A 24,093-nucleotide genomic window follows, 5' to 3' on the forward strand; every position below is an offset into this window, starting at 1 on the left:
GCAGTCGGACATGTCCCGAGGGGGTCCCAGATTGGAGAGGGTGCAGGCTGGGATGAGGGACACACACTCCAGTGCACAAATTTCATGCACCCAGGCCTCTGTTAATTAATAAAATTATATAGGTTTCAAGTGTACAATCCTATAATACATTATCTGTTGATTGCACTGGTGTGTTTACCACCCAAAATCTAACCTCCTTCCATCACCATATATTTGACCCCCTTTACCCTTTGCTACCTCCCCCCCACCCCTTTCCTTCTGGTAACCATCATAATGTTGTCTGTGTCCATGAGGTGGTTTTGTTGTTTGTTTTTTGTAAGACAAAGTTTATTTAGAAAGTCACAGAGATAGAAAAGGTGAGCTAGCTGGGCTGTGTGAGCTCAGGAAATAAGTTACAGAGGCAAAAGAAGGGCTCTTGGAGCTTTGGAGAGAGAAGGGCAAAGGTAACTCACTTGGGGGGAAAAACGGGGGAAAAGAAGCCTTAGAGGCAGCAAGTGCACTGAAGAAAGAAGGGGTATGGGCATACTCCAGAGAGGGAACACATGCTGTTTCTATGAGTTTGTATTTGTTTATCTTATTTGTTCATTTGTTGCTTTCAGTTTTATATCCCACATATAAGTGAAATCATGTAGTTCTTGATTTCTAGCTGTCAACTGCACCGAGCTCCTTGGTTCTATTTGACTTAGTTTGCTCAGCATGATATTCTCAAGATCCATCCATATTGACACAAATGTAGCACATCTTTATCCAATCATGTATCAAAGGATACTTCACTTGTTTCCAGGTCTTGGCCACTGTGAATAATGCTGCAATGAACATAAAGGTAAATATACTTTTATAAAGAAATGTTTTTAAAATTTTCTGGTAGATACCCAGGTAAGGAGATGCTGGGTCACATGTAATTCTATTAACATGCATATTGAAGAGCCTCCGTACTGTTTTCCATAGTGGCTGTACCAGTTTATACTCCCACCACCAGTGTATGAGCATTCCTTTTTCTCCAAAACCTCTCCAACACTTATTTCTTGTCTTGTTGATAACAGCCCTTCTAACAGCTGTGAGGTGGTATTTCATTGTAGTTTTGATTTGCATTTCCCTAGTAGCCAGTGAACTGAGCATCTTTTCATGTATCTGTTGGCCATTTATCTTGGGACAAGTATCTGTTCAGGTCCTCTGCCCAGTTTTTATTGGTTTATTGTCTTTTGTTGTTGAGTTGTATGAGTTCTTTATATATTCTGGATATTAATCCCTTACAGAAGATGTCTATAAATATCCTCTCTTGCTGTGCAAAAGCTTTTGTTTGATATAGTCCCATTTATTTATTTTTGTTTATATTTCCCTTGCTTTTGAGGTCAAATTTATAAAATCCACTGTCCATAATTTTAGTACCTGTTTTCTACTATGAAATTTATTGTTTCAGGTGTCATAATTGAGGTCTTTGATCTATTTTTAATTAATTTTTATGTATGGTAACAAGTACCAGTCGTTCCATTCTTTTGCATGTGGCTTTCCAATTTTCCCAGCACCATTTATTGAAGAGGATTTCCCCATTGTATGTTTTTGGCTCCTTTGTCAAAAATTATTTGCCCATATACATGTGGGTTTACTTCTGGGCTTTCAATTCTGTTCCATTGGTTTGTGTATCTGTTTTTCTGTTTGTATTTTATTCAGACTTTACAATTCTCTAAATTTCATATTTAATTTTTAAAATAAATTTAAGCCCACAAAAAAAAATTTGGCATGGCTCTTTAGAAAACAAAAAGAGCCTCTTCTAAAGAGATAGATTATAATATGAAAAATATAATAAGTATATAATTCTTTCTAATAAAAGAAAGGATATACGTTAATTGTGGCAAGTTTACAAATTGAGATTACTACTGTAATAGAAAAGGAAAAGGCTTCTAGACAACAGAAATAAATAAGCAGTGAAGAATTAACAACAACAGCTTACTAAAATTTAAATACAACTAAATTCCCAGGGAATAAATAAACCATCTTGGGTCAGATAATTCTGAGGGAAAAAAAATTATATAAACAAAATTATTTTACTTAAGTCACAAAAGGTGGCTGTGTATGATGTATGTATAATTTATGTAGAGTTTATATAGTTTTATACATAGTGATATAAGAAAGAGCATCCTATTAAAATTAGATAACCACTTGTGGAGAGAGTTATGAGAAGAAAACACTGGAACAGATTTCAAATGAAAGCAAAAGCAGTGCTGCTGTGGAATTAAGTTCTGGCATTAAGTGCAGAAAGACGGGCACATGGGAAGGCAGCCATGAAGCCTGACAGAATACTGGGAATAAAAATGATAATATTTAGAATCTAAGCCATACTTTTTTTTTTCTTCAAGCATTTTACACACATCAACTAATTAATCATCACAACACCCACATGAATATTTCCCCCCTCAATATCACACCCAAAAATGATGAGTTGTTTCTTGACTACAGAGTACAAACCAAACTTAAAATTTTTCACTTTTCACACTAACCTTTTCTACAATATTTGCCTTTTCATCTAGAACTAATTTAGTCATTGCTTTTGGTATTTTTAACAGATTCTATTGCCCCCAACAAATCCAAAATTAGATTGCTTATTTCTGATACATTTCCTTTGAGAATGACATCAGGATTTGTCAAAAGAATGGCTACAGCACAGATGCTAAGGCTCAAATTCAATCTGGACAGAGTTCAGATTAAGTATTGGATAAATAGAATATTAAACATATCTAGAAAGTTTGAAGAAAACATGCTTGGGTAATTTTCTGGAGCTTTAGAACATTACTGAATGACTATTTCCCAAGTTCTTACTAATTACCAAATCCAATGGCCTTTCCTTTAATGCTCTGAATCCTTTGACATTTGCTACCATACTTTTGTCCTTGGCTTTCCATGACAATGTACACTTTAATTCACTCACTTCAGAAACTGATATTTCTTTCTTGTTATGGTTGCCTCCAAAATGAATGAGCTCCTCAAGAATCTTTCATTGGAAGTGGGTGCTAGATTGCCTGAGTTTGTATTCAATCTCTACCACTTACTAGCCATGTAAACTAAGGCAACGTCTCTGTGTGTTAGGCAGTCATTTAATTTGTAAAAAGGAGATATTGGTAATAATTGCCTTTTATAGGGGTTTTGTGGAAATATGTGAGAAAATATGTCAAATAGATGCACAGTGCATGGCACATAAAAATAGTGATGATGATGATGTTAATTTCTTACTATTATCATCTTTATTTGTAATATCACCTAATCTTATGGCTACAATAATTTCTGCTTTGTGAGTGAAATTCAAAACTAAATCTTGCAGATGCAACCTTTTTCTGGATGCAACCTTCTGGAACTCTAATCCTCATTTTCAACTACCTGTTGAATATCTCCATTATAGTACACTGACAATAGCACAAATTCAGTAGACCCCCAACTGAACTTACTACCACCCCAAAATTATTGTTCTCTTGTGCTTTTTCTAGATGAAGTAGAATTTCAAAATACAAGTCATATTTTACATTTCATTGCTATACCAACCTATGTCACAACCTAGACCAGTCTTTTCATATTACCTTTAAAATAAGGCTCAACTCATGTTCTCCTATTTAATTAATATTATATAATTGTCTAACAATTTGGCGAAAGTTATTACCCTTTTGCTTAAATCAATTAGTAAATGTGGTGCATATAACTTACCCCAACATCACTTTTGATTCTACATAAGCTCTATCAATTTCCTATCTATCTTTTACGGAATGATGTATGATCTTCTACATCTCTTACCTCCAAACATTCACTGTATTGTTGCTTTCTAGCATTTATATATTTTAATACTTAATATTTATTATGATTTACTTTCCTTTTATTTCTTTAAGTTACAGCTAGTACATTACATTGATTTTTAAAATATGTTTTTATGATTTTATAAAGAGAGGAAAGAAGAGGGATAGGGCAATGATCATTCTTATCATTATTCTATTTTACAGATGCCTAGAGTATGTAATTATTACAAAATCTCACTCACCATGTTGATTTCGTATGTATACATTCTATGCCAGAATTAAGTATATCAACTTCAATATTTTAAAACATTTTTTAAAAAGTAACATGGGTTAACTTTAAGAAACCAGGGTCACACTAAGAATAAATTCAGCAGATCAATGTATAACCATGTACTTGTATTTATAAAATACATCAAGGGAACCATACTTGATCAGATTAAATCATACACAAATCCAAAATCTAAAACTTAAACCAGGACATTAATTATAGACTCCTATTGTCTAACATATGCAATTTTAAAAGTAGTATAACAGCCTGATATTAAAAGAAAGATGTCATTATTTCCTCCTTGATCACTTCCAAACAATATACACCTGTAGGTAAGTGCCATGAAACCTTCCATAAAATAATGAGTGTTTATAATTCCAGGAACAAAGGCTAACTATCATTTCTTATATCTATCACAGGTTAAATAACTATGTCTTCAGAAATAATTTAAAGTGTCTGTCTTTGAAAAACTTTGACGTCAAAGGTATTTTGTGTTTGAAGGTAATTATCTTCTGGATGGAGCCATCTAATTTGCTGATAAAAGTTTTAAGAGAATAAAACAATTGTCTATACTATCATTTATAAATTTTCTCTGCAAATAAACATAATTTTATAACACAGGAGGCGAACAAATTTGTCTACAAACAAGTTTGACCAGTCATAAAAATTATTTTTTGGAGTATTATTTTAAAAAGTGACCTTGTACAAATGTTTATTGATTGTATTATCCCCTTCCCCCTGCCTGGGAATAAATCACTGGCAAATTTCAGCTTTTCAGAAGAAAAATAAGACTGAGTTAAAACATCTACAAAGTGATGACATAAATGTTTATCAGCAAAAATAATTATCTATTTGAAAAGGTCATTTTGAAAGGCTTCAAAGATTCTATAGTAATAAATATGAATGGTTAGGAAGAATTACAGCATTTTGAACTGAAGATTCACATTTCTAATATATTGAAATCTATTAATGTTAAATCTCAAAAACATGAAATACATTTATGACATGAATAGAAAGATGCATTTCTAACCATTCTAGCTATTTTAAAGACAATGTTTCTAAGAAATACTAATAGAAGTTTCAGATCTTCATCTCTTCCTTCTTCTTTAACTGGGTACCTTTCTAGGATCATGTCTCCTATTAAGTACAAGTGATGAATGAGATTTTCTCTGTGTACCTTCCAAATCTAATTTCCTATCCTAGGGAACACTTTAAACCCTGAAGAGTATGAGTAATAACACATTCAACACACATGGGAACATACAAATTTTTCCAAGCAAAATTAACATTCTTAAAAGAGGAAATGCTCACAAAGACCCACACACAGTCTTCAACGTCAGGCATACGTTTCTAGTAATTCATATTTATCACAAAATAAATTCCATGCTATTAATTACTACACTATTCTCAAATGGCATACAAATGAATTTACATAGATTAGCCTATCTGCTTCGTGATATAATCCTGATAAGTTTCTTTATAGCCACCTTTAAAATAATAATTGCTAATACTAGCAAGCATTTATTTAATGCTTATCAAGCACTGTCTTAACACATTGCGTACCGCATAGAAATCTCTAAGACATACGCCAGGGACCGCACGTTTTTGGGCAAACTGCACATTATTTAAATCATCATAATGCACTTTAGGTGTTGTTTTTCAATAATTATAACATTTTTATTTACAAAAACAATTAAACAATTAAAGTTCCTAGTACTTTTTTAATGTATGGTACTGCGTAAAACATTTTCCTCTATGAAGAGGGACCAAACAAAATTTACATAAGTATCTAGATTCGCTCCTTTTTCCATGGGCATGGAAAACGAGAACACACGTGAGCAGTCCTTAACAGATGGCGCTCGAAACACGAGAAAACTCCTGAGCGGTACGAAATGTGTTAAGATAATTACCAAACGTATAATCTCATTAATACAGTTCTATGGGGGTTATTATCCTCATTCAACTAGAGAAAATTGAGGCACAGAAAGAAGACCAGATTCAAATTCAGGCTGTCTTTGTCCAAGTCCCAGCCTCTTAACCTCTTCTCTGTTTTGCCCTTCCTTCCTTGGCCTTTCCTAAAATCTCCAGCTCCTAGATTCAATAAGGTCTCCTTACCCCTCCATCTCACTCATTCCTGCTAAGAGGATCTATAGGCTGTTAATTCAAGCAGTCACTCCAGAATTCTGGCAGAGGAGGGAAGGAAAAGACAGAGTAAATTATAAGAAAGTTAAAAGATAAGAGAGGGAGGATACATTATTTACACTGTAAAGTAGTAAGACCTACATGTTTTGATAGATCAAGAATTGGCTCAAAGGCAATTTTGATGGAATAAAGGTAAGACTCCCTAAAACTAATTACTTTGCACTGTGCTGGACAATACATTTAGGTTAAAATTAGGAACCATAACATTTTAGTGATAGAAGACATTTAAATCCTCTAGTCCAATCACTTCAATGTCCCCCTTCTCCATTCCCAAAGCAGAAAAGGCTAAAACTTATGAAAGTTAGGTGTGTTTTTTTCAAGGCCTAAAAGAGCTAGAGGCAAAACCAACTAAAGAACCAAAGTCGTATTCTTATTGGAAAAAAATACATTCTACAAATCCTTATTATGGGGAGTTACTGAATCAGTATAAAACTGAGGCACAGAAAAACCTCAACAAAATGAAGAAATTAGAAGGGAAGGACTGGGACTGGGACTGGGACTGGTCCTGCCAGAGTAATTAGCATTGGGAGGTGCGTCTTTCTTTTGCAGCTTCTTAATTTTCAATACCTTAAATATGACTCTACCTTCCACAAAGGATTAGATGAAACTTGTCCAGCCTTGACTCAGTAATTCAATGGCAACCCACAATTTACTAAAGTCCTATGCTAAAATCAACCCACACTCAGACTGACACAAATTCAAATACACAAAATAGAATGAGGTTCCTTTCAGAAGGAGTTAAGGGCAGTGACATTTTTGGATACAGTAGGTCCTCAGGTTAAGTTGGAGATCCGTTCCTACGGCATGTAACGCGATTTCGCTGTAAGTTGGAACCCACCTACATAAGCACCTATGTCACTCACATGGAGCACATACACAGCAGTAATGAAGTGAAACAGTAAAAAAAATTTAAAAGAAAGATAACAATTCCTGACCTTTACTTGTGGTAAATAAATAATAAAAAAAAGGCACATATGTACATACATTGAAATGATGGAACTATTTTTTTTAATAAATAAGTGGGAGATGGAGACGTAACCACGAAATGACATACGTCGAGTCCGACATAACTCGAGGACTGTCTGTATTTATTATATATCAGGGATTATAATTGGCATTTTACACATTATTTCATAAAATGAGCACAATACTTCAATAAGATAGCTCTTTTTATTAACCCGTCATACATAATACTGAAGCTTAAAGAAACCAACTTGACCAAAACTAAGTCACAGACCTCTGAGATCAGATACTGTATTATTCAAAGACTTATCTAATATCAATATCTATATATTTTCATATACTTATCCAATAAACTGCTAATTTCTATTTCATCCTATCAAAATTAATTCTAGAACCAAAATGGCACCTGGATTTCATTTAGTCCCTCATCACTACCAATAATAGAGGAATATGAAAATTGTTTGGGACGCCCTCACAGCAACAGTAACGACCAACAGGCTGCGTAGTGCAACAAGGCCGGCAGGGTGGTTAGTGAGGGACAACCAAATGATTGAACAGCAGGCTGGCGTGGGGTGACAGGGCCAGAAAGGGGAGCAGTAAGGGGCGACAAGGCTGGTGGGGGGGCAGTTAGGGGCAACCAGGCCAGTGGGGTGGGGCAGTTGGGGGCGACCAGGCCGGTGGGGGATGGGGGGGGCAATTGGGAGCAACCAAGCTGGCAGAGGGGGCAGTTAGGGGAGATCAGGCAGGCAGGCAGAGGCGGTTAGGGGTGATCAGGCTGGCAGGCAGGTAAGCATTTAGGAGCCAGTGGTCCCGGATTGTGAGAGCATGTCCAACTGCCGATTTAGGCCCAATTCCCAGGATTGGGCCTAAACCGGCAGTCGGATATCCCTAGGGGTCCCGGATTGGAGAGGGTGCAGGCTGGGCTGAGGGAACTCCCCCCCCTCCGTTCATGAATTTCATGCACCGGGCCTGTAGTCCTATATAATAAAAGGCTAATATGCAAATCGACCAAATGGTGGAATGACTGGTCTCTATGATGCACACTGACCACCCGGGGGCAGACGCAGGAGCTGCCCCCGGTGGTCAGTGCACTCCCATAGGGGGAGTGCCGCTCAGCCAGAAGCCAGGCTCACAGCTGGCAAGCGCAGCGGTGGTGGCGGGAGCCTTTCCCACCTCCGTGGCAGTGCTAAGGATGTCTGACTGCTGGCTTAGGCCCGCTCCCCGTGGGTTGGACATCCCCTAAGCCGTCAGTCAGACATCCCCTGAGGGCTCCCAGACTGTGGAAGGGCGCAGGCTGGGCTGAGGGGATTTGCCCAAGTGCACAAATTTTGTGCACCGGGCCTCTAGTAAAAAATAAATAAACAAAGCCCAAAGATATAAACTTATCTAAGATTATATAACAAATTAACAATGGGGAAAAACCTGCAATTTTTAAATATTTATAGTGAACCTACTAACCTCTTATGTAGGTACTACTACTATTCAATTTTTAGAAATGAGAAAACTGAAGCAAAGGGAAGGTAAGTGGCTTAAGATAATAAAAACAAAGAGAGAATCTTTTTTTTTTAAATATATTTTATTGATTTTTTACAGAGAGAAAGGGAGAGAGATAGAGAGTTAGAAACATCAATGAGAGAGAAACATCCATCAGCTGCCTCCTGCACACCTCCTACTGGGGATGTGCCCACAACCAGGGTACATGCCCTTGACCAGAATCGAACCTGGGACCTTTCAGTCCGCAGGCTGATGCTCTATCCACTGAGCCAAACCGGTTAGGCAAAGAGAGAATCTTAAAAGCAGCAAGAGAAAAACAGTTAGTTACCTACAAGAGAGTACCCATAAGATTGTCAGCTGATTTCTCAATAGAAACTATGCAGGCAAGAAGGGAGTGGCAAGAAATATTCAAAGTGATGAACAGCAAGAACCTACAACTAAGATTACTTTACCCAGCAAAGCTATCATTCAGAATTGAAGGTCAGATAAAGAGCTTCACAGATAAGAAAAAGCTAAAGGTGTTCATCACCACCAAACCAGTATTATATGAAATGCTGGAAGGTATCCTTTAAGAAGAGGAAGAAGAAGAAAAAGGTAAAGATAAAAATTATGAACAACAAATACATATCTATCAACAAGTGAATCTAAAAATTAAGTCAATAAAAAAATCTGATGAACAGAATAAACTGGTGAATATAATAGAATCAGGGGCATAGAAAGGGAGTGGACTGACAATTCAAAAAGAGGAACAACTATAATAATCTGAACAATAAAGATTTAATGTTTAAAAAAAGATAATAAAGCAAGTAATAAGTAAGAGGAGGAATAGAGATTTGTCTTTAAACAGGCTGGCTCCTCAGACTGTGTTCTTAACTATGTTTGAACCTGCCTTTGAATTACAAGTTGGATCTCCTAATTCCCTTTCCAGCTCCCTTCACTGGAGACTCAGTAAATAAAAATGGCCTCCTGAAATTAAGATAAACTTTGCACTTATGAGTTGCACATAAAAGAATCAATAACAGAAACATCAGATAAAAACCCTAGTTTGAAAATTCTAACAGCGCCATTATTTCCATTGATTAGATATTTATATATTTACACAATGAGTTAATTTGTGGAGATTAACAGAGGCTCAAATTTTAAACCAGAACTTTCCCCAGCACTACTAATTTCTGCCTTAGTTCATCCTTTCAACTGTACCACATGGAAGTTTGTTAAACGAGCTGAACGATTAGAGCCTCTGTCCAGAATCGTTCTAAATTGGAACCTTAATTGTTTCTGTTTCATGAGTCAGTGGGAGTAATATTTTATCTGTTGGTTTTTCTAAATGCCAGTTCCATCATGTTCTGAGCACACTCTTTGCCCACTCAGTAGACTGGGTCACCAAGACAAAACTTTGGGATAACAGAAAAATGAAGTTTTTAAATTCTTTAATTCTTCTAAAACCAACCAACAGACTGATATTTTCATGGGCTCCTCTCTCCTCCACTGATCTTTCTCTGTCTCTCCCCCAAACCCTATTTAACCAAGCCCAACTATATAAATCACACATTAGAATATTTCTTCTTAAACATTATTTTCAAAAATATAATGTCCCCAAAAGGCTGTGAATAAAAAACAAAGGTTGAAATAATTTCTTTCCCTTTTGCTCTCTATGAACTGTCAAATTATAAAAAGAATGTGGTGACCACCATATGGCTCTTACTACATATATAAACAAATCTCTTTCTCCAATATTGACTGAAAAGAAGATTTTTGTATCCTAGATCCCACTTGCCTTCTTCAATCCAATTGGAAATGAGAAATGAATTCAAGAGGGGAAGGTTACAAGCCGATTTTAGAGAGGAGCTTAGGCATACAGCTTATGAACCAGAAGAGAACCAGAGGAGTGGTGCAGCAAAACAAACAAACAAAAAACCACACAAACATTGGTTTTGGGGCCACATAATACTAATTCTATATCACTTCCTTGCTCTGTGATGTTGGGCAACTCATTTCACTTCTCTAAATCTAAATTCACTTGTCTAAAATGTGCACATAGTAGTTGGTGTGGCCAGGGTGATAGAAGGAAAGTCTGAAAGTCTTGGGAAATAAAAGCAGAAATACAGACACACTAAACAATGTTATCTAGTGTGAATAAGGCAGCCCTTCATGCCAGAGGATGACCATCTCTACTGAGGTTTAGTGACATCTGAAAGAAAAGGAGGGCGTGGGAGGGTAGGGGGGACCAATAATAGCATGGGCAAAAATTTAAAATTAAAGATTTCTTTTCAGGGGAAATCTCAAGAAATGTGAGTCTTAAAAGACAGCTATAAATAAGCTTACTTGGGATTCTAAACCTTGTTTAGCAGAGAAACTTATAAGATGCAGAATAAAGGTAATATGTCAACAAACAGTTATTGAGTGAGGCACTGGGCTAAATGTTGGGAAAATATAGAGTAGGCATGATCCCTCCAGTTTTAAAAAGAAAACAGGTAAATTAATAGACAATTACAAAGAGCATAATAAACGCCATCCTGGAAGAAAGAACAAATGGTGTTTGTTCTTAAATAGTGCAATAAATGTCATGACGGAAAAAAGAACAGAGGCATATGCACAGTTAACAGAGACCTGAAAGAAAATCATAGGTCTGATGTGGGTGGCAAGTAGGGCATGTGGCAGAAGAGGAGATTGAAGAGATAGAATGAAGCTGGTGGTAAAGGAACTTTTACATTTGCCAGGAATTTATAGGCCATTAAACTGAAAAGTGATATGATCAGATGTAAAGTTATATCCATTTAATAGCAACGAGGAAGATCTATTGAAAATAAGTGACCAATTAATAGGCTCTTGCAATCATGCTGGTAAGAGGTGAGTAGGTGGTGATGTGAAGTTTTAAAGTGCAGGAGGGTGAGATATTAAGCAATCAAGAATACCTACTGGGTTCTGAATTCAAGTACCAATTAAAACAAATAAATTTATATAGTATAAAATTTAGATCTTTATGTTTGCTTTTAATTCAGGTCCAAATATTTGTTTTGAACATAAGGTCCAAATACTTGTCATATGAAAACAAACACCTTCCAATGAAAAGCTTATATCCACAAAAAGCGCATCTCAAATAGAGAAATCTTTTCTTATTACCTATTTTTTGATTGCTGTTCTTTTGTGTGAACAGATGGGGAATTCTTTCTCTTTATCCAAGAGGGCAGAAATTTCAAGTGGTAAGAACTTTCTGGCATGGGTTTACAAATAGTGCTTAAATCTACTCCAACAACATAATGTGGGAGTATTTCAGCACAGGTTGGAACAGTTTTGGGTTCATCATTACCTCCTGAGAATACCTTTGATAAATAAAAGCTTCTAAGGAAGTAAAGCTAAATTCTCAATTCTCTTGAATAAACAGCAATTATTCTGTTGTGTTTTTAACATTCTAATCCTTATGGGCACGATTCCCACACTGATGATTATAAGTGATAGCAACATATCCCCATTCTTTAGAATAAAATTACATAAATGTTAGGACTTTTTGTTTCATTTTTAACCCCCGCCCCCTTGGGGATGTGTATGTATATATAGGGGAGATAGTTTTTAAAAATTATCTTCACTTCAAATGTAGTACAGCTATTCCTAAATCCCCTTCCCAATTCAATATCCTCACTTTCTCTCCTTTTATTTTTCTCCTTATTATCTCCCCATCCCTCTCTATATCCAAAGTAATAGACAGTATTTTGTGTGTTTACTTGGAAGAAGTTAGTGAGAAAATAGTGGTTCAATTCCTTTGCTCCTATAATATCTCACACAAATCCATTGCAATGTCATGACCCAAATAAAGAGAAGTAAAAAAATTAAAATTAATAAATAAAAGGAACAGGGAAACAGGCAAGAACAGGAAAGGGAAGGCAAAAAAAATCAACAATAAAATGTGGATCAAGATGAATGAAGTTCAGTTCTATACTAATGCAATATAGTTATCGAATCGGAAGGTATTTTAAAATCTTCTAGTCCAACTATTTTGTTAACAATTTGATACAAAGAGCATTATAGGAGACTGGAAGGTGTGGGGAGAAGAGGGACTGATTAAGCCTTCCCAACCTAATCTGACTAGATGTCTAGAACTGCTTGCCCAAGAGATTTAGATTTGTTGGACTAATGTCAGGCCTGTATATCTGAAATTTGAAGAGAGAACGTTGGCCCTCGGTGTAGGAGTGAAAAGTATCAGGTATTACCGAACTTCTTTTTCTAAATTCCACAGTTGTCTCACAGAGTGGTTTCCAATGGCAGGTATGTCTCCTTGCCTCAGAATTTTACTTATTGACTCTCAATTTGAAAACTGCAAATGTATTTTAAATGCATTTTAAGCACTAGTTTGCTATAGTGCTTTTTTGCATAGGTCCTTTTTGTTGTAAAAGTAATTTTCCTATTGGAAGCAGATGAATCCTGAATAGTCAGTCATTTATCAGTTTGCTTTGGCTAATCCATCAGAAATAGAGCAATGAAATAAGAGATGGACCTACTCTCCTGTTCTCCTTAGGCCAGTGATGGCGAACCTATGACACGCGTGTCAGAGGTGACACGCGAACTCATTTTTTTGGTTGATTTTTCTTTGTTAAATGGCACTTAAATATATAAAATAAACTTATATAAAAATATAAGTCTTTGTTTTACTATGGTTGCAAATATCAAAAAATTTCTAAATGTGACACGGCACCAGAGTTAAGATAGGGTTTTTCAAAATGCTGACACACCGAGCTCAAAAGGTTCGCCATCACTGCCTTAGGCCATCCTCAACCACTATTTGAATAACCACCCCCCACCCCAAAAAAAAGAAATCCTGTATTTTAAATCTGGAACCATATCTTTTAATAATTACCTAATCCAAATAAATTATCTATAAAGGCACAGTGGCCTAGAAGGGAAGGTGAGCTGCAAAGTCATGGAGTTGGTTGGGATCAGAAGCCAGGCCTCCACATTGACAGTCTAGAAAATGCAAGCTGCAACAATGGCCCTGGGGTGGCATATCTGCCACCTGGCTAAGATTGCTGGACTAGAACAAATTGGGTAGTTTCACTGCCCTCTCCCACACCCCTCCTCCCACATATACCTCGGCTACACCCATATTCTAGTACTTTTTGCCATCAAATTATTCTCCTCTCTATATGTAGCAAGCACTATTTGTTAAAAGGTTTAAGAACAGTGTCTAATTTAGTCATCAGAAAATCCTATGACATAGGTTCTTCAAAGTAGAAAAGGTTAAAAAAAAATCAGAAAAGAGACCAGAGCCAAGAAGATGTGCTGGTAATAAAGCATCAAGCTACTTGAAACAAATTCAAGATTTTAGGCTAAATACATAGCAAAATATGAAGCATATTACTACCCGGCTCAATAGCTGCCTTAGCCTAGCAATGTCTAAGCCTGGCAATCAAATCTCAAAACAGTCACGCACTAGTCCACATTTCTAACCTCATTTCCCACACCTTTTAATTCTTCTTTGGACCTCCTTTCATATGCTACTAGAGGCCCGGTGCATGAAATTTGTGCAGGGGGGGGTGTCCCTCAGCCCGGCCTGCACCCTCTCCAATCTGGGACCCCTTGGGGGATGTCCGACTGCCAGCAGTCGGACATCCCTCTCACAATCTGGGACTGCTAGCTCCTAACCGCTCGCCTGCCTGTATGCCTGCCTGATTGCCCCTAACCGCTTCTGCCTGCCAGTCTGATCGCCCCCTAACTGCTCCCCTGCCAGCCTGATTGATGCCTAATTGCTCCCCTGCCAGCCCGATCACCCCCAATGGCCCCCCCTGCTGGCCTGGTTGCCCCCAACTGCCCTCCCTTGCTGGCCTGGTCGCCCCGCCCCTGCTGGCCTGATCTCGCTCTCAACTGCCCTACCCTGCTGGCCTGATGGCCCCCAACTGCCCTCCCCTGCTGGCCATCTTGTGGCAGCCATCTTGTGACAACGTGAGGGCAGTCATCTGGTGGTGGCCATCTTGTAACGACGTAAAGGTGGCCATCTTGTGGCGGCCATCTTGTGAAGACATCGTGTGAGGGCATTGCACAAGGGTGTTGTGCGAGGGCGTGACACCACCTAGGCTTTTATTATATAGGATGATTGTAGTAAATTATGAATTAATGGTTTTCCTCACTAAGAGTATAGGGTGCCTAAATGCATAAAATGTATAAACTTCATGATGGCCACTACAATTCTAGAAATATAACACAGCTCAAGAATAATTACTGATAGGAATGACAACCACAAGCATAACTACAAATATCGTAGATAAGAAAGGAAAAAATTAGAAAAGCTTACAATAAAGTCAGTATACTGAAATGTCTTGGTGACTGAAGAAACTTGATCTATTGGTCAACACAATTAGTTCTTAAGGAAGATTTGTAAGAAGAAACTAGTTTATAGCTCAGGTATAAAAAGCCAAAGCTCTTTTGTACAGAGGTAGTAAGAATAGGGATCCAAAGCAACATTATTAAAGGATATAACTGGGAATAAGAGTGATGAAATATTACATAATTTCAGATAATAGAGAGGGGAAAGAGGACAGATGTTAGAGGAAAGAAGGGGAAGGCTTGGAAGTAAGGAAGGAAAACAGCAGGAAATAGAGATTTTCTCCTCCTTAGTAAGTCCCTGAAATGGAAAACTGTCTTAGCTATGAAGAGATCAGGATAGGGTATTATAATGAAGCTCAAATAACTTTCTGACCTTTAAGCTAAATGAATTTTTCCCATTAAATGTATACATTTCCAAGAATTTTCTGGCTGTTTAGAATCCTTAATAAAACTCCCAACACCCAACTAATAAGGAAATGGTGATGTGGTGTGGGCAATCCATGAACAAAAAAAATAAATAAATAAAATGAGGTTGGGTAAGGAAGCTAAAAAGAAAAATCTGTTGACCCTCAGAAAGGTAAGACTCTAATGAGAAGATATAATAATAAAAGCATAGTATGCTAATTAGACCAGACGTGGAGGGAAGCCCAGGTCCCAGGTGCCAGAGGGAAGCTGGTGCCAGCAGTCAGGGGAAGGAAGGCCTACTCTTGCACAAATGCCGTGCATCGGCCCTCTAGTGAGGAGGTAAAAGAAGAGGACTAGGCAGTAAGTCAGGAACAGGACCATGGGGGCTGGGGGAAGCTGAATGCTGCAGACCTGAGCAGAATGCAGTCTGTTGACTGCATCACAGAGATAAACAAAAGGACCTAGAACTAGACCCAGCTGGATGGGGATTGGAGAAAACTAAACCATGCTAGGTAGAAATAGTGATGTCACCTGGGACCTGATGTGGCAGTCCTCAATCAGGTCCTTCTGCTGTGGGAACTTCAGCTTTGAAATAATTGGATATTGTGCAGAATTCTTTAAAAGGACCATTCAGAAGCCAGCAGAACACATACTTACCCCTAGACAAAGAAGCTCGAGGGTTAGCCCGCTTTGGGCCTCCTTTCTGCTGCCTCCTACAGCAGAAGTCCATCTATCCCTCAATAAACTTTGCTTCCACTAACGTTTTTTGTCTGCGAATCCATTCTTTGGTTTTGCAAGACAGAAACAATGAACTCGGACCCGGCCACCACATTTTGGTTTCACTAACTGGTGATATTCTTAGACAAGAGAGTATATAATTCAGAACTTCCCAAAGTTACATATGTAAAACATAAAAGTGTTCAAGCATATTTACAATGTTCTTTATAAAACAGATAAGGGGGGGGCAGGCTGGGGGGGTAATCCTTTGGTCAAATAAGCTTGTGCAACAGTGAGTTAAACAAAGTTAAAAACGTTTTGCTTTTTTGCCAAAATTCTTATATCCCAGTTTTCAATGAGACTGCCTAAGAGAAGGATAGGCTATGCTATGTTTCTAAAATTTAGTTGGCATATAATTTTTTCAACACCATAAAATAGACTTATGGGGAAAATGAGTGAAAACCAAAAGATCAGATGGTTGCCTTTGTATTTAAAGATTTGAAAGGAGTGTGAACAAAGACTACCTACTGTATTCCAACAAATCTAAAATTATACTAATTATAAGCATAAATCTTATGTACCCTGAAAAAAAGATCCTGCCAATTAAGTTTTGACATGTTATCAATTGAAAATGTGTCCCAATTTTAATCAAATAACTTCAAAAGGAATGATTATAAGATGTTGTATCCATTTATTGTCATTTAGCTTGTCTCTCATATAACATGATCAAAAACTTTCCTACATTTTCCATTGGCATAATGCCCAAATCTGGCACACTAAAGCACTGCTGCCATAGATTGCCTAATGTGTTTAGTATATAAATATTGTTGAGGACTTTGAATGTTATTAACTAGCTGGGCTTTGAGTTCCACTTTTGATTATGGGTAAATAATTCCCATCTCACAGAGATGCTAAGAGGATTTAGAGAAATAATATATGTAAAGTACCTGGAAATTAGGAGACACTTAATATGTAAATTACCTCCTCTTTTTTTTTTTCTCAGTAATTCACCCAAGCATTTTATCATCTTGCCAGATATTTGATCTCTTCAGCCAAAATATCTTTCTGGTCTTGATTTCTTGTTTAATCTTCTGTAAACATGAAGAACACCTAATCAATCCCTCCTTGCAAAATCCTTCATACAAATGAAAGCACTTTCAAACAAATATGAGCAAAATGAAGAAACAGAATCTTTCAAAAGCATGTCATTTCTAATGACTAAATTAAGGTCAAATTAATGCAATGTAAAGGAATCTAAGCAAGACAATTAGTTCTTAAGTAAAATACAATAGTGCTGGTTGGAGAGCGGGCTCTTATTTGAAAAATCAATATACTACTATTGTATCAACTAGTTTCTATGGAGCATAAAAGACTTCTCTCATGCACTGCTAAATTAGCAATCTAAAAAGAAAATTTTATTAAATAATTTTTAAGGGGAAAAAGGCATCAGGAAAGAGATGTGGTTAAACACAAATGACACAGAGTTCATGAAAGGGCTTATAAAAAATCAACAAGGTAACTATAGGTCTATTCAACAGATTAAAAAAATCTTAAAGCAAAACAAAAACCTAAATACCAAAGAACAATTAAGCAAGTTGCCAAAAGACAAAATACTTTGGTGGGATGTCAATCAGTAACACTAAGCTGACAACTGTGCCTTAATTAATTTTAAAACTGTTTCCAATTAATTAGTATAGAACACTAGAGGCTTCATGCTGCCTGTGACTCAGTGCACTGACTCATCCACCAAAACTTTTCTTACAGAAGAAATATCCAAGCACCCGCCAGGATGCAAGATCAAAAGGAAAGAAGGTTCACCAACCTTACTTAAAGGCCTGTGATAAATTTAGATGACCGAAAGGATATGAAACAACTTTCCAGAAAGGCTTAATAGTCAGAAATAGCTTGAAAAGTTTGATTTGTTAACAAAGCAATGAAAATGTATTACTTTAAAATGTTTTATAAATATATCTATAAAGAATGGTAATTTTTAAAAATGATATATGATATAAATAATATAACCAATATTAGTGCTTAATTAAAATTCACCTATTCATCATATGTAAATATCTCACATTTCCTAACTCCTTAACCAAAATTTAGGCATAAACTAAAACCTAAAATTATCATATACATTTAGCCCATAGAAACTTTCTTATATTTTTTTCAGATTTATTTTGTCCTTTGTGTGATCCAAGTTGACCTCTCTAGAATTAATATAAATGCCTGAAATGGTTCTTTAAAAAACAAACTACAAAATATGATATAACAAGAAAGTAATTAGATTTCTTTGCTTTTATTATAAAAATTGACCTCTACCTCACTAAACATTTTATTTAACCACAGAGTTATAATATAGGCAACTATTTTTAAAATAGTTTAGAAATGCTTTTGGGTTGGTAGAGTGGATAAAGGTCCAGAGAAAAGAAAAATGAAAGACTACTCCCTGAAAGGAAAACAAAGAAGAACCATTATTCAGAAAATAGAATCGGAAAAGGTGGTGCTTCACAGGCCACAGCCAAGCTCAATATCCTGAAGAGCCTAGAGGATCCAATGAAAAAAATTAAAGTCAATACCAAGTCAGTTTCCAAACAAATTGCCAATAAGAGATCCATTATGCTGCAGCTGTCTACATGTAAATTTTTAATACCCTATTGCTAAAAAACAAAAACAAAAACAAAAACTGAGAAGACTTACAAAGATAAATTAGTAAAGTAAGTAGAAAAGCAAAGTAAAAATGGAGACAGAAAACATTTTAGAGTATAATTAAAATCAGTAGTAAGACTATTACTCAAAACATAGGACATAAAAGGTTTATGTCCTTTAATAAAGGCAGGTCACAAAATGTATCTGAGTTTCCTAGAAGCCACTGCAAAGGGAGAAACATACAGTTATATCATTTTACATGTCCACAAAAATATTAAAATACACACACACCCTAGTCCTTCAAAAGCACCTTAAAAAAATAATTTCTTATTAGTCCCCATCAAGAAATCACAGTAAACAACCTCTTCCTCCATCCCAAGAGTGAACACAAGTTTCAGAGTTGTTACTTTTAATATTCCTCAATATAAACTGAGATAAAAGTGAAGCATGATTCAGTAAAACCAATTCTAATAGAATATGAAAGTGATATGGTCCAAGTATACTGCAATCTCTCATAAATTTTATTTTCCCCCAAACTTTTTATAGGTATTTGGTGACAGAGAGTTCAAAGCCATAATCTAAGACAAGAACCTAAAGTATGGCTATTTTATGTTTTATTCTAAAGAGTATGTCTATATATTTTTACAGTAAGCCCAACAGGAAATGTGGTTGATATACACATATGAAATCAAATGATTCTAATAAGAAAGCTGCCTAAATTAATTAAACAACTGCCTAATGAGTCTCATTACATAAAAGATAGATAGATGGTACTTAGTGGGGAAACAATGGTGAACTTGTCCCATCCTCCCAGCGGTTAGAGTACTGAGGGCCTCATGTAATTAAATAAATAATTACAGGAATGCTAAGAACAATAATAAGGTTGACTGCCCACTGAAGAAACACCTTGCCTGAAAATGAAATGTCAATAAAGACTTCCCAAAGAAACCATTTTCTAAGCCAAGACCTGAAGCAGGAGTTAGCTCAGAGGTTCCAGTCAACAGTGATCATAGATCCCAATCAGTACTCCTCTAAGATCATCTTCCTTACCCCAACCATTAAATGATACAGCTACTTAAGGATCAGGATACTCTTTCAATTACTCAATGACAAGGCAAAATAGTCGAAGCCTATGACTTCAGTTTTTACTTACATACTTACTTACTTGATGACATGGCAAAAATCACTAATTCATCACTATTCAGAAGTGTTTCCTAACTTTCCTCTTCCTAAGCCTTTAAAAACACATCTGGCTTTGTGCTCCCAGTTCCATTCATAGTTTTGAGAAATGCATAATGAATTTGCATTACTTTAAAATAACTGTCGTTTTAATGGACTGTGTTCCTTTGACCACAATAGTCGTCACATCAGAAATAAATCTGCCCTAACCGGTTTGGCGCAGTGGATAGAGCGTCGGCCTGTGGACTCAAGGGTCCCAGGTTCGATTCTGGTCAAGGGCATGTACCTTGGTTGCGGGCACATCCCCAGTGGGGGGTGTGCAGGAGGCAGCTGATCGATGTTTCTCTCTCATCGATGTTTCTAACTCTCTATCCCTCTCCCTTTCTCTCTGTAAAAATCAATAACATATATTTAAAAAAAAAAGAAAGAAATCTGACAAATTTTTGTCTCATGCTCAGACCTCTCCTCTAAGCTCCTGAATAATATAACCAAGTCTTGAAACTCCATTTTGGACATCTTAAAAGCATATAAAAACATGCCCAAACAAAATATAAGATCTTCTTCAAAAAAATAAATTTTTATCCAATGACCAGGTCAAACCATCTATCTATCTATAACAGCTCCCTCTCTCTTCACCTCTTTTTAACTCCTCGCCACAATTTGTTTATTTTAAATACAAAACCTCTCAAATCTACCCACCCCTTTCCATCTAAACTGCCACTTCTAGTCCAAACTATCAACACCTCTTTAGATAAATTCAATTGTTTTCTAACTGGTCTCCTTCTATCCACTATGCACAACCCATTCTCAGCCTACCACCTCTAACCTATTTTCCACAAGAAAATCTAAATGTTCTTTATAAAATATATATGTAATCTAGTTCCCACCCCCACCTCCCGCCACCCTGATGAAAACTTTTCAATGGATTCCCACTGCTATTAAATTAAAACCAAAATCTATAGTATGACCCTCAGGCCCAGCGTTTTCTGATCTCTCTACCTTCATCTCTTTCCATCTCTTCTTTGCCCTCTACACTTAGCCACACTAGTCTTCTTTAGGTTTCTCAAAAGTGCCCTGTTTTCTCCCACAACAGCATTTCATGTCAGAAATGTTCTTTCCTATTCTTTAGGTCTAAGCTAATACGCCTTTCCCAAGTCCCTATACTAAATCAGAAGCCTGTTACCCACTCACATAGCAGTGCAAACCTCTCCTTTATAGCAACTACCACAATTGAAACTCTGATCTTATCTGTGTATATTACTTCCCAGTGCTGCTTAACAAATAATCATAAATTTAGGGGCTTAAAACAATAAACACTTATTATGTCACAGTTTCTATGAGTCAGAAATACAAAAACAGTTTAAGCAAGTAGTTCTGGCTTGGGGTCTCTCATAAGCTTGGGGTCTCTCATAAGGATGTATCACAGCATCAGCCAGGGCTGCATTCATCTGAAGGCTTGTTTAGGTTGGAGGATCTGCTTCCAAGATGGCTCACTCACCTGGAGTTGGGTTTTGGCAGCAGGACTCAATTCTACCCTATGTAGACCTCGCCATGCTCTGATTAAGCATTCTAATGACATGGTAATGGCCTTCCAGAGCAAGCAATCCAAGAAATAGCAAGAAAGATGCCACAATTTCTTTTCTGACCTAGCCTCAGAACTCATCTACCATCATTTCTGTAATATCTTATTGGCTACACTGGTCAACCAAATTTGCTGTGGAAGGAACTATAAAAGATCAAGAATACAGGAAGTGAAAATCAATGGAAGCCACCCTGTAGTCTGGCTATCATAGGTGTTAACTGATCTTTCCTAAAATCTTCCCTAATATATTAACTCCAGGACCTAGACTGAAATGACTACAGTAAGCCTGAAACTACCTTGAAGTCTTATGATTAATCTGAGTCACAACTCCCAACTCCAAGATACCCTATTTCCTGCCATATTCCAAAAAAAAATCCACCTTAACACACTATACACCTTCCTCCCACCTTTCAGCCACTATTTCTAACCCAATTACTCCAAAAGACATTTTAAAGGTGATTTTGCTAAAGAAAAACTTACAAAACTCTACAAAATTTACATACCCTAATATCTACCTTTGTCTTTTTCTTACATCAAATTACTCTCAAGTAATACTTCCTGAACAAAAAGAATTTTGTTCTTTATGACATATTTTAAGTGTCACATAAAACTTTCTATTTTGTAAGATTTAGAAGCTGCAATTAATTTCCTTGTGGATCATTATTCCAGTAGGTCTGTGGACTTCCAAATTTGAGGACATGAAAATGGAAAGTTACAAAATGCACCTTCCCTTCAATCATATCAAACTTGTATTGATTTTTGGAATGCAAATTATTTCAATACTTTGTTCAAATAAAACATTCTAAGGTTATAATATAATGCAGTGGGAAAATAAGAGAAGTTTTTGAAATTTTATTTTCAAAAAACTTTTCAGGAAGCTGTCTATGGTGACAAAAACAAGCAAACAAGTAAAAAACAAAAAAACATTGCATTGTGTATCAAAGATGAAGAAATAATTCACCACATGCCACACCAAAGTAAATTTTCAAAGGCTAGATAACTGAAAAACTCACCATTTAGGGAAAATATAAACTCAATTATAGTTTATGAAAATCTCATGGGGGAACCCCCCCCCCCCAGCATGAACTGAAAAGCAGCTGAAATTAATTTGTTAATTGATATAATGAATTCATGTTTAAGATTATTAAGGACTCATGATAAAATAAGAAAAAGACATCGAGAACAAATTATTTTCCACCAGTTTAAATATAATCTAAATAATGTATTAAGGTTAAGGAACAAGACAAATTGGATTTTATGAAGTACCTAATTTTTCCTCATATGAAAATGATATATATTTTAATATAGAAAAAATGTAACTTAATAAGAGATGCCAACCATGCATATAATCCTGTATAATAAAGAGGTAATATGCAAATGGTCATCACGCCGTGACACGGAATGACCAATTAGCAGGAGGGTGGGGCAGCGAGCTACAAGCAGCTGTGAGCTACAGGAGCGCAGGGCAGCGAGCTACGAGGGTACAAGGGGCAGAGAGCTACAGGAGGGCGAGCTACCTGCGGAGGAGAACTACAAGTGGCAGTGGGCGGGGCGGCCAGCTGAGGCAAGCTACAGTGAGCTACTCATGCCCAAGGCCAGCAGTTGTGCTATAATTACAGAGTGCCATTTAAATCAGCTGTGACCATTACAGTGCTCCAACTCAAGACCACATCTGTTGCTATGACCTTTATAAGGCAAACAAAAAGATTTCATTTTTACAACTCTGACTTCTCTGCAGGATACCCAAGAAGCAGAATAATTAATAACTAATCATAATGATTTTCATGGCATCTGCAATTCCCCCAGGAAAGACTGAAAGTAAAAATATATTTCACAAAGCATGTATACTTCAGGAACTACTTCTAATTTTTACTATCAAAGATAGGGTTTTACTTTACAAATAAAGCTGAAAACCTTATCAAATCTCATTTAATTATTTGGGTAGTCATTTTTCATCATCCTAAATTTTTATTTAAAATGAAAAATATTATTCCATATTACAAATGTCACCTAATTTTAAACAAGCACAATATCAAAATAGCAGTTCACTAGACTGTAAATGTTAATGATTTAAAAGCATTACTTCTGATTGATTAGGATCACCAGAAGTCAACTGCTGCTAATAAGATGATTCTTCCAAAATAACAAAAACTGATAATATCAAACGATGGTGACTGTATGAAAACTTTATCAGTTTGAACAAAAGATGAAACTGCAGTGATTCCACTGCATTTAGTGCCTTTGGATATGTCTCAAGAAAATACAGAAATTCAAATTATTACATTTTTATTCAAAACACTCACTGATGGCCAGAAAAAATAGGTAGAAATAAACATTTAAATGGGAAGGAACAGGCATTTGTACCTGTCTTCATGTGGGAAAGGAATGCTAGGAAAGAAATGCTAGGAAATATAGTAGAAAGAAAGGAAAATGCTTATGTACTTAAAAGAAAAATTATGCTGAGATTATACTCTTCACCAAATCCAGTCAAGAATTTTTACTGTACCAAACTACCAACTGTTAACATAACCTGGCTACCAGCT

The 24,093-nt window shown here is 36.4% G+C and overlaps 1 protein-coding gene across 4 annotated transcripts in view; it reads right to left on the minus strand.

The window, feature by feature from the left end:
- The window catches only part of METTL15 (methyltransferase like 15), a 177,439-nt gene that overhangs the window by 130,469 nt on the left and 22,877 nt on the right, over window positions 1-24,093 (minus strand). Inside the window, exons 1-2 of one of the 4 annotated variants that reach the window (XM_014545221.1) lie at window positions 22,564-22,583; window positions 17,091-17,231 (exon numbers count right to left, since the gene is read on the minus strand). The exons of the other annotated variants lie outside the window; for them this stretch is intronic. The gene's annotated coding sequence lies outside the window, so the exon portion shown is untranslated. Of the gene's footprint in view, window positions 1-17,090; window positions 17,232-22,563; window positions 22,584-24,093 lie in introns of those variants that run through there. 4 annotated transcript variants of the gene reach the window in all.

The sequence above is a fragment of the Myotis brandtii genome, unplaced genomic scaffold, assembly GCF_000412655.1.
Source record: "Myotis brandtii unplaced genomic scaffold, ASM41265v1 scaffold399, whole genome shotgun sequence".
In the NCBI taxonomy this organism is placed as follows: Eukaryota; Metazoa; Chordata; class Mammalia; order Chiroptera; family Vespertilionidae; genus Myotis; species Myotis brandtii.